Source organism: Lactuca saligna, chromosome 3, assembly GCF_052625555.1.
Source record: "Lactuca saligna cultivar CGN05327 chromosome 3, ASM5262555v1, whole genome shotgun sequence".
Lineage (NCBI taxonomy): Eukaryota > Viridiplantae > Streptophyta > Magnoliopsida > Asterales > Asteraceae > Lactuca > Lactuca saligna.
This window is the reverse complement of record NC_136419.1, coordinates 77862668-77875458: the sequence shown is the minus strand read 5'-3', so window position 1 is coordinate 77875458 and position 12791 is coordinate 77862668.

Sequence of the window (12791 nt, the reverse complement as noted above, 5' to 3'; positions counted from 1 at the left end):
GAGGATGGGGGTCGACTCAAGGATGCCCCTGGTGATCTCCGACGTGATGAACTCACGTAGCCTCTCATCAATCGGCTCGGTGCCTGATCCCGAACCTGACCCCTCTCCTGACCCGCCATCTATCGGTCTCGGTCGAAGTACCACCATTCTGCAAATCATCATAATAATCATTAGTAATACTGCTTCTTTCTGAGGGATCTCAACTACTTACAGGTTCCTTGGTCTCGTCTTGGCCTTCCTCGGCTCGGGTACGGATCCTCTGCTTTCAGTAGTACGGGCCCATACTACCTTCCACATCTATCCGTGCCTTCTCCGAGGAATCCCTCGACTCCACCAGATCCCCTTTACTACTGCTACTCTCTGTTATTCTCATCCTAGGCTTGCCCTAGGGAAAACTCAAGTTCAACACGACTGGTCCTCAGCTGCTGTAGGTCTCCTCATAGTGCCAGTTAGCCACCACCTAAACACCATCACATGGGACGAGGATTAGATAATCCTTCAAGTAAAAGATCCGTCCCTACAACGGTTGGACTCAAACAAGAGCTGCGCAATAGGGCCAGTTCCAATACTTTGGGATTATTCAACCCTGATTACATGTGGTGTGACGTGTTTACCTAGTGGCTAACTCCCATTACTCAGAACCCCACCAAGCACGAAGCAAGCAGCATTCGGATAAGGGGAAACAGACTCAAGCCAAAACTATCCTTATAACAAGAAACGACACTTAACATAGGATGCTAAGCTCATACTATCAGGCATAACCTAAACAGGCTATCCTACTGCTGTCTACTCAATTCTAGCATGCAATGTTCATAAAGCTGTAACACATAAGCAGGCACATAAGGCATCACTCCTAGATCCTTAGCCCTATTCTAGCATGCAGTTCTACGTAAGCTGATAAACATAACATAAGCTTGTATGGGTACTATGGGGAATACTTACTTGAGCTCGGCCGGTCGCGCACGTCACACACTTCGCTCTTTCTTATGACTCTTTTCCAAGTTTTAGAGAACATTTTCTTTCGAAATTTTTTTCAATCCCTCGATTTGAGTTCAGACACCCCCGAAGGCGTGTCCGAATCCCTCAAACCAGGGCTCTGATACCAACTTGTAACGACCCAATTTTTACGTCCGAAAATTTCATTTTTTTTAAAATATTACTTTAGAAAACATTAATAAATAAAAACATTGTTGATCCCACCATAACACATCGCAACCATGTTTTAAAAGGTCAAACCATACATCCCATCAAAATATCAGAGTACAATCCCAGTGACTCTTGTAAATGCGGAAGACAGAGTGTGTGCATGACGTGCCGCTACCGCGCCGGCTCCTTCCCCTTCGGTGCAGAGGTACCTGAAAACAAAACTGTAAACGTAAGCACAAAGCTTAGTGAGTTCCCCCAACGTACCACATACCATACAAACACATAACATAAATACTGCCAGGCTATTCTGGGGTGCCTGACTACCCGGTACGGCCATTTTGGGGTGCCTACCTACCCATACGGCCATTCTGGGGTGCCGTCCTACCCGTGTCAAGCCATTCTGGGGTGCTGACTACCCATGTCAAGCCATTCTGGGGTGCTGACTACCCATCGGTCCTAACAACTGATCCTCGGGGACTGGTCCCCTCCCGCTACCTCTATCGCATAACATAACAGGCCAACATACAAGCATACCATCACATACAGTCAGATGTTTCTGGGGTGTCTGACTACCCTGCGGTCCTAACAACCGAACTCTACTACTATTGCATATAACGTATCATGAGAGCATATAACATAACAGGTAATAGCAAACCTAGATGATATCACAAAGACAATCATCTATCATACGTCCCCTACTGGTGGGCCGGCATTGTGGCCTTAGGCCCACCACTACTGGAAGGTAACTCACCTCAAAGTAGCTGCTGAACTGATCGGGAACTAACTGACTGCTGCTGCTCCGGGAGTCCTCCGGCTGCAATTCCCACAACATACTCAATCAAACACTGCTAACTGTCCTTTAGGTAAAATGACCATTTTACCCCCGGTCTAGCTCTAAGTTAATGTTAGAGTCAACTTTCAGTTGACCCGACTCGCCGAGTTGGCTCTCCAACTCGTCGAGTCCCTATCAGACGATTGTCTGGAGTCCCTGTTTCTACTCGTCGAGTTAGGCTATGACTCGACGAGTTCATCTTCTAGACTGACGTTCAACATCTTCATCCTACTCGCCGAGTTGTATGAACAACTCGTTGAGTTCATCTTCATCCGAAGAACACTTTATGCTATGACTCGCCGAGTTGTATGAACAACTCGCCGATTCTGTTCTTGATCTATGAAGATTGCCTTGGACTCGCCGAGTCAGGGCATTGACTCGCCGAGTCCTAACATGGGTGAGTTCAGCTCCCAACTCACCGAGTCACCCCCTGTGACTCACGGCTCAACTCGATACATCATGAAGGGACCAACTCGGTGACTCGCGACCAGACTCGCCGAGTCACCTATACGACTCGCCGAGTCGTCGCCATGCATCCACCAAATACACCGATTTACTCGATTTCAGTCCATGCCATTCATAGATCTGGACTTCTAGGACACCAATCACACGTAAAGTTTCCAACTTTACGTGTGGATACTCACTAATATGGATTTTAGGGTTCAAAATGCCCCAAAAGGGTAGATCTAGGATGAACAAGCCACATGGGGCCATAAAGCTAACAGATCTGAGCTCCTGGAGCTCAATCTTGCCTAGATCTAAAGGCCAATCCACTTATTACGAAACATGAAGCACAAACAAGCTTGAGGAATTGCTCAAGAGTGTCTTAAATGAAATCTTAAGCATAGAAACAGGGGGAAAACGAGATATACCTCAATGAAACAGCTGAAAAACACAATGATGCTTGGATGGCTCTCCTTCCTCTTGATCTCCTTCCCCTTCTTGCCTTAAAACCTTCAAGAATGCACACAAGAGCCTCAAATTCACAAGAACAAGCTTAGGACGAGTTAGGACGAGGGTTGGGAGCTCTGGGGGTGAATGGGGGCTGGCAAGGGGCAGATATGGGGTTTAAATAGGGTGCAAACCCCTGAAACTTAGGGTTTCATCCAACAGCGGTGACTCGCCGAGTCCAGGATATGGACTCGCCGAGTCGCCGACTTAAACGTGTCCTGCGTCTCGTCCCTACTCGGCGAGTCGGACCTAGTGACTCGCCGAGTCCAAGGCTAAAATAGGGCAATACTCAAATAAAATTCACATACCGGAAACCAGGTGCTACAAGAAGAATATGAAGAAGCAAATGCTATGGGAGGCTATTACGGGCACAATTAAAGAACTTATGATCAGCCCTGAGGCTATTAAGGGTGAAACAACAATCAAAACATGGGCTATCAACAAATACCACCACCCCATTACCAAGCACGGCCTCCATTCCCACAACAAAATTACCAACCGAGGCAACCACAACCTCCTCCTTAACAAGTTGGGTCTTCAAGCATGTCCTTAGAAGACATAGTCAAAATCTTCGCCACTAACACTCAAAGTTTTCAGCAAGAAACCAAGGCAAGCATCAAGAATCTTGAGCGCCAAATGGCACAACTTTCTCAATCGGTGAGTAAAATGGAGAATCAAGGAAAGCTACCTCCTCAAACTGAAAAGAACCCAAAGCATAATGCTTGTGGAATTAGCTTGAGGAGGGAAATAAATATGATGGCCCAAAGATGCCCAAAGAAGAAGAAGAAGAAGAGTTGGTGATAGAAGAACCACCAAAGAAGGATGAAAAGAAAGAAAAAATGTTGGAGAAAAAGAAGCTGGAAAAGAAAGAAGGAAAGATCACCTCACTACCTTTTCCATCAAGATTGAGCAACAACAAAAAAGAGAGAGAAGATAGTGAAATCATGGCAATGTTCTGGAAAGTTGAAGTCAACATCCCTCTTTTGGACACCATCAAACATGTACCTAAATATGCTAAGTTCCTTAAGGAACTTTGAACATCTAAAAAGAAGCTGCGAGGTAACGAGACAATGAAAGTAAGTGAAAATGTTTCGGCAGTTTTGCAGAAAAGGATGCCCCCAAAGTGCAAGCATCCAGGTGTTTTCACCATTCCTTGCAAATTGGGAAACCTCTATGCCCGTTGTGATATGCTACATTTAGGAGCTTCGATTAATTTTTTTACCATATTCTGTTTATAAATCAATTGGCATAGGCACTTTAACAAAAACCGGGGTGATCATCCAACTTGTAGATCGTTCTATTATACACCCAAAAGTTGTATTAGAGGATGTTTTAGTGCAAGTTAATGAGCTTGTCTTTCCTGCAGATTTTTATATGCTTGATATGGGAGATGATGACCACCCAACCTCGAGTTCCATACTTTTAGGTATACCATTCTTAAAAATAGCAAGAACAAAAATTCATGTCTACAATGGTACATTGTCTATGGAATTCGATGGGGAGGTCATCAACTTTAATATCTATGAAGCAATGCGGTACCTAAGTGATGTTCATTGTATAAATTTTGTTGATATAATCCAGCCTTTGACTGAAAAGTGTTTTGAGTTGACTAATCATGCTTTGTTGGAGTTAGTTTTGAGCAGGAATTTTGATAACAATTCAGTCAAAGAGAATGCAGAAAAATTCAAGTTAGATGAAGAGTTGCTGGAAATTATGGAGATCATGGAAGAAATGAAGAAAATGAGGTACGATAATAGCAATGTGAAATTGCCTATTTCTAACACAAAACTTCTTCCTTCTGTTGTCCAGGAACCTAAGCTAGAACTGAAGACTCTTGCAGATCATTTGAAGTATGCATACATTGGAGAAGATAAGACTTTTCCTGTCATTATCTCCAACAAGCTGTCCATTGCAGAAGAAGATGAGTTAGTGACTTTACTGAAAAAGTATCAGAAAGCTATTGGGTGGACAATTGCTAACATAAAAGGGTTGAGCCCTTCCTTGTGCATGCATAAGATTCTCATGGAGGAAGACTTCAAACTAACTCGAGAGGCACAAAGAAGATTGAATTCACCCATGATGGAGGTGGTAAAGAAAGAAATCATGAAGCTTTTGGATGCAGATATGATCTACCCCATCTCAGATAGTAAATGGCTAAGCCATGTTTAGGTAGTCCCAAAAAAAAGCCAGGGTCACAGTTGTCAAAAATTATGAGGGAGATTTGGTGCCAACCTGTGTGCAAAACGGGTGGAGGGATTGTATTCACTATAGAAAGTTGAATCCCTCCATGAGAAAATACCATTTTCCCTTGCCATTTATTGACCAAATGTTAGAGAGATTGGCGGGTAAATCTCATTACTATTGCTTATGGGTTTTCATCAAATCCTGGTAGCCCCGAAATACCAAGAGAAAACCACCTTCACTTGTCCCTTTGGCACATTTGTTTATAGGCGTATGCCTTTTGGTCTATGAAATGCACCTACAACATTTCAGAGATGCATGGTGTGCATTTTTTCTGAATATGTTGAAAACATCATTGAAGTTTTCATGGATGATTTCACAGTCTATGGAAACTCCTTTGATGAACATTTAAGCAATCTAACAAAAATTTTGCAAAGGTGCATTGACACAGACCTTGCGCTTAACTATGAAAAATGCCATTTCATGGTGGACAAAGGATTGATTTTAGGTCATATTGTGTCCCAAAATGTCTTGGAATTTGACAAAGCCAAGATAGATGTTATCAAGAGTCTTCCTTACTCGACAAATGTTTGGGAAGTTCGTTCGTTTCTTGGCCATGCAGGTTTCTATTGGTGGTTCATCAAAGATTTTTCAAAGATTACAGTGTCGATGTGTCAGCTACTCCAAAAAGATGTTGAATTTGTGTTTACTCAGCCATGCAAGGATGCCTTTGATCATTTGAAGGATTTCCTCACCTCCGCCCCAATAATCCAACCACCTAATTGGTATCTCCCATTTGAGATTATGTGTGACGCGAGCAACACGACTGTTGGGACGGTATTGGGTTAAAAGGTGGATCGAGCACATCATGTCATCTATTATGTATTAAAGACCCTTGATAGTGCACAAAGCAACTACACCACAACAAAAAAAGAGTTGCTTGCTATATGTTTGAACTAGAGAAGTTCCCACAATACCTCCTTGGAACTAAAGTGATCATATATTCGGACCATGCAGCCATAAAGCACTTACTTACAAAGAAAGATTTGAAGCCGACTGTAACACCGTAAATTTTCAAAAAAAAAATTCATTTTCAACCACAATAAAACTCGTTTCATAATTCTCAAAATCACATAAGTCTAAAATGTCAAAAATAAAACACAATCCCAAAATCATAAAAAAAAAACAATCTCCCGCCAGTGTGTACAATCATGTCGGTGCCTGATATTTGCATATTTAGCCTTATATTAAGTATAGATTTTTATCATTTATTAGCAAATTTATTGAAAATCATGGACAAAAGATACTTAAAAGTGTTTAAATTGTGTTTTCAGTCCAAAAGAAAAGCTCGGAAGCAAAAGGAAGCAGGAGAAGCGGTTGGGAGCTCATGAGTTGAACAAAGAAGAAAAATGCTAATGAATACAAGGTACTCGGCGAGTAGGGTCGACTACTTGGCGAGTCTCATCGAAGGATCGAGAAGATAAGGACTCTAAGACTTACCATGCACGGGAATTAAGTGATAGACTCAACGAGTCGGTCATAGACTCGGCGAGTCGGTTCGAATCTATAAATACAACTTTCCAGATCGACATAAGGAATTCTGGAACCCTTGGGGAGAAACAAGCTGCGAATTAAAGTCAGAAGAGATCTAGAAACGAAGATACAACCCTAAAACCAATCCCGAAGAAGATTTGAGGCAAATCTACATCATTCTTACTTTGATCTATTATTCTTCATCATGTTTAGACTTTTAGATTTCGTTTTTATGGTGTTAATCACCTCAATCATGAGCTAAAACCTTTAAACTTCTATTTGGGGAGGCGAAATTGATACTTTTGTTTAATATATGGTAGGATTGATTTAATATTAGTGATCTTATTAATTCTAGCTTGTTAAAGAACCTTATGTGTGAATGATAACTACTTTTCTGTTAATAGGAAGATAATTAAGTTGCATGAACATCTCTTAATTGCTACCTCATATAATTTATGTAACCACTTAATTATATGACTAGGATTAGCGACTGTGAAACTAGAATTAATAGAAAAATAGGTAAATTCATGGGTGAGTTTATGTGATGACCATCAACAAGAGGTTAACTAAAGGACCTAATTAGTTAGCTATGACAAGTCTAAATTAACCTGAATAAATAACCTAGTGAATTAAATTGAATTAGAAAACTGGCCACGGTTTGAGTTAGTTTATTCTCTAAGGATTAGTGCAGCAAACATGAATCTAATCACTTGAATCGGTAGCCAATAGAAGAATTAATCCATTGCACTACTACCATAATATCAACCATAAGATCAATTGAGTTGAACTAAACAGAAGTCCCCTTCGTCATTGAATTTAGTTGAATCTTTGTTTTCCTAGTTTTTAGTTTACGTAATAGTTAGTAAGTTTCTAGTCTTGTAAAACTAGAGAAAACCCCTTTTTATTATTTAAGTTTCGATAAAATTAGTATTAGTTTTAATTTACCGTTCCCTGTGTTCGATACCCTACTTATTTAGCTTTACCACAATTGATATGTAACGACCGAAAAATACAACCAATTTAAATTTTTCAAAAACAACCTGATTTTCATTAAATTGTTTACAAAAATGTTTTCAATACAAATCATTTAGAGTATTCCTAGAATCAAATTGCTACAAAATCATGAGGAGCGGTACGATCGCGCCTTCGCCTTGCCACAGTCTCCTGAAGAACCTGAAAAACATTAAACCACAACTATAAGCCCGAAAGCTTAGTGAGATACCCCCAAAATACCAACCACATAAACGCCCTTCCAGGCTACGACCTTCCGGTCCAAAACATATTGCCTTCCGGCCCATAACATATAAAACATACATAACATAACAGAACATAGAACAGCCATGCATATCGGGTATACTGTGTGACTGGTCCGCCGTATCGGGCCTTCAGTCCACCGGATCCATCCTCCAGGTCTAGTCATGTCCTTCGAGTCTACAGTGGGGTTGGTCTGCCCGCATCGGGCCTTCAAGCCACCTGGTCCACTCTTTGAGTCTACAGTGTGACTGGTCCGCCCGCATCGTGCCTTCAGTCGGCCTGGTCCACTCTCCGAGCCTCGGCACGTCTGGTCCGCCCTCGTGGGGCCTACAGCCTATCCGGACCGCTCACTGGGCCTTCAGAATAATCGGTCCGCCCTGGGTATCTTGGCCTACAGCACAAAGCAAGACCCGCCTCAACCCATCTCCAGTCCAAACAACCATGTGCACAAAACATACAATCATATAACAGTCATAGTCAACAAACCGAGCAAGCAGATCACATAGCATATCATTACCCTAACCAGGTTACCGACCTAACCGGTCACTAGCATAGCATCACTCTATATATCGGGAAACTGACCTTAAAAAGGTCTCCTAGCATGCACCATCCTAGCTAACAGGATGCAGACACATCAAACAATAATACAATAACCATATCCGAATCTCAATCCAATAAAGGGTCGGCCTTGGTGCCTTAGACCCTGTTGATATAGTGAGGATAACTCACCTCGAAACTGCCAGCTGAAAGGATAAGATCCCGTTGCTCCGAACTCTGACACAAACTCCTTCACTGAACATCAAAACATTCAACTCAATATATATATACCCTTATTTACCAAAATACCCCTGGAAGACAACTGGTCAACCCCTGACTGACTCTACTCGCTGAGTCAACCCGATGACTCGCCGAGTCCCCAAGCTCAGAACTTCCCTCAATCCGCGACCTGACTCGTCGAGTCACCCCGAGACTCGCCGAGTCCAACCACTCTGAGTCCACTCGCACCCAACTCACCGAGTCATCCCTTGACTCACTGATTCATCGACTCAACCAGAAATATTGGGACTCTTCGACAAGACTCGTCGAGTCCAAGAACAGACTCGCCGAGTCTAAGGCTATCTTCAACCTACTCTCCGAGTTGTTCTTCCAACTCACCGAGTTCCAGGCCATCTTCAAGCAACTCGTCGAGTCCACCCATGTGAGTCGTCGAGTACCACCGGTCTGAATCCATACAGAAGCATCTCAGGCCATGCAATTGATCCAAAACATAGATCTAGCCTCCTACAACCCATCCATCACGTAAAGTGGCAAACTTTACGTGAATCCATGAAGATCTAAGCATTATACACATTAGGGCTAAGGTTTGGGACAAGATAGCTTCACTATATACTCAATCACAGGGACTTTCAGGCATTCCAACCCTTCTCCATTCCAGATCTGAGGTAGCAACCTCAGATCTAACCTCTAGACTTCAAAACACCAAAAGATGTGGTCTCATCATCACCAAAAGTGAAGAATCTAGACAATAGCAGCTCAAGAACGAGATTTTACTTTCAAAGGATGCCCCAATCTGCAAGGAACTTGAAACCAAGCAAAGCCCCTTGCTCCACACCTTCAAACTTCCAAACTTTCTTCAACAATTACTTCTCCAAGCTTCAATCCACTCAACAATGGTGCTTCTCCACGATTTTAGGGTTTCTGGAACTAAAGGGGGTGATTAAGAGGCTAGGGAGGAAACATAATGCTCTTTATATAGGGCTCAACCCCGAGAATTAGGGTTTTCTCCACACAGCACCTACCTGCCGAGTCCATCTTTGGACTCGCCGAGTAGGCCACTTGATACGCGACCAAAGTCGCGACCTGACTCGCCGAGTCCATCCATGGACTCACCGAGTCGCCCTCCGAAACTTACACTTTAGCCCTTCAACTCTACTCTTGCGATTCCGGGATGTTACAATTCTCCCCCACTTAAATTAGGCTTCGTCCTCGAAGCCTACGACATCTCATCTTCAAATTACTTCCCACGACGCGCCACCTGACCTTAATCGGACCAGGTTCCTCAAGGCACAACCATAGAAACCAGAAGCTCACTTTCTCCTTTCATATGGTGTCCCATCCACCTACTCAAACCGGGCACCTACTGTACCCTCCAGTAACCGCACTCAACAATCGAGAATTACCCCTAATCCATTACTGCTTCAAATCACAACCATTACTCGGCCAATATGAGCTAGAAAATCATGAACCATCGGATCCCTGATCTGAATCCCAATCTATCCATTCCATGACGACATAAACACACACTCTTCAGACCAACTCCCATGAGTTCTCTTCTTGCAATAGCATGCACATGCTGAACTAGCTCTAGCACCCTCGGGTTAGGAAACCCATCACTCCGACGATCCTCCAAAACATCCCTCAGGATGAACCACTGATACACAAATCCTTCCCGAACTCAAACTGGGAACCCAAAACTCAATATCTGCATCCCTTACGAGCCTCTTGACTTTACAGTCTCGGAAATCCCTTCTGCAACCCCGGCAGGCATCCCCTCATGATGTCATCCCAAGCTGTCGCCACACATGCTGCTCAATGACCACCGTCGGACCACCCCGATCATAACTCTACACTGCCGCTTTCACTTCCGTGAATTCGCACTCCCTTTTGGAATTTCATTCCTCCCTCTTTCCTTACCAAGAAAACCACTCGTCCGCCCTGTCACCATGACAGGTACTATGGTGCTCACCCCACGCTACACTACCTCTTTAAAGCGTACCCGACATCCATACATCACCACTACTCTGACTCTCATTGCTGGGACTCTCAAGCCCATGTACTACCTTCACTGATCAAGATCACTACCCGGGGCCAGACCTTCCAATGCAATCACTCGACAACATACGCAATCCATAACCTCGAACCGATCCAATAATACTCGCAGAGCCTTCAGCATGACTGGACCGCCTCACCAGGCCTTCAGCCAATCTGGACCACTCTCAGAACCTTCAGCCAATCTGGACCGCTCTCAGTGCCTTCAGTCTGGCTGGACTGTCCTCCGAGCCTTCGGCCTGACTGATACGCCTACCGGCCTTCAGTCTATCCGGACCGCTCAACTAGAATTCATCATTCCGAGCTATCTCTTTGGGGAGTCATCCCGTGCATACCATTCTAGCCCTCCAGGGGTTCCGAACTCTAAATCCATCATACATACTCGATCCCGGCCTACTCCCAGGCCTTCCACAATCAAATGCCCTAGGTCTGTATTCCGCCCCGCACGCCTGCTACTCACCCATACGAGCCCGCTCTCGGCTGATCGAAATACCGTTGAATTCCCAAAGCAGCTAACCAACCTCTCAATCCTAACGACCATCCGGAGAATTTCCAATTCTCCCCCACTTAAGACACTAACAATTAACCACCGGTCGCCATCACCGATCTCCCAAAACAACAATGCAGAGAAAAACAACACTTACACGCAATATGTTTCTCCCCGGCGCTAACAACTTCCATAAAAATCATGTTTCCACACAGAGCAATCTGCTCGAAAGGAACCCAATCTTCAAATATCCATCCCTCAGACTACAAAGGCTACCTGACATTCAAACCAACGCTGCATCCGCCACTAATCCTCACAGAGATAATCCACAATAACTCGAAGTACTAATCCATAACCATAACGATCCTTCAGGGAACAAAGGATACCAAAACGAAATCTCGAACACAACTCGCCAAACCCTCAAGGAACAACGGATACCACACGAAAACCCGAAACGCAATTCCATAACCATCCAACGAGACTAGCAGATAACAATACTCCACAATAATCATAAATAATCAAAACAACAGAAAGAAACATACCCGCAGCAGCAAGCTGAAAAAACACGATCCTAAGACCTTGGGGGCTCCGCTCCACCCTGACCTCCACCTGTGATCCTCAACGTAGCCGGTGCTGGAGCCTGCACCGGTCCTGCAGCGAGCCGTGGACAGTTGACCCTCAAATGTCCAACCTGATGACAATGATAATATATCCTCAAATCCCGAACCGGCACTGACTGCCGACAATCCCTTGCATAGTGTCCCTCCTTTCCGCACTTGCGGCATGCTCCACCAGACCGACAAACTCCGGCATGACCCCTTCCACACTTTCCACAGACGTGGCTACCCTGATCTCCCATCCTGGAATCAACGGTCTTAGACCGTTTCATCGCCGGCTGCGACTGAACCGGAGCTTGCCTCAACTCACGCATCTGCAACTCAATCTCTAACTCACGCCGCCTGGCGGCCTCCTACAACTCCAGCAAGGTCTCGCACCTCTGCGCAGACACAAACTGCCTGATGTCTCTCTTTAGCATACTCAGATATCGGGACATCTAAGCCTGCTCTGAAGCGAACTCAGGGCAAAACATCGCCCTCTCAGTAAACATGCTGGTGATTTCCGTCACCGACCCCGAATCCTGTTTCAGCTCCAAGAACTCCTGAGCCAACCTCTCCCTCTCGACCTGCGGAACATAACGAGTGCTGAACATTTCTCTGAACTGATCCCATGAAATCGCAGCCCTCTGCACATCCGATTACGACCCCGTGGTCAATCTCCACCAATCCTTTGCCCCGAGCCTTAACAGGTTCAGAGCGCACCTCACCCTCTGATCAGCAGGGCATGAACACGTGAAGAAACATCCCTCCACATCTGATAACCATCTCATAGCAACGATCGGATCCTGAACTCCATCAAAAATGGGAGGCTTCGTATTATCGAAGTCCCGATACTGAAATCCTCTACTAGCTCCTCCCCCTGCCGCTGCTACAGCTGCTGTAGCCGCAGCGGCAGCTGTCTCCGTGAGAGCCGCATAGCGCTCATCAAAATACTCCACCATGGCGGTCTTGATCAACCCAA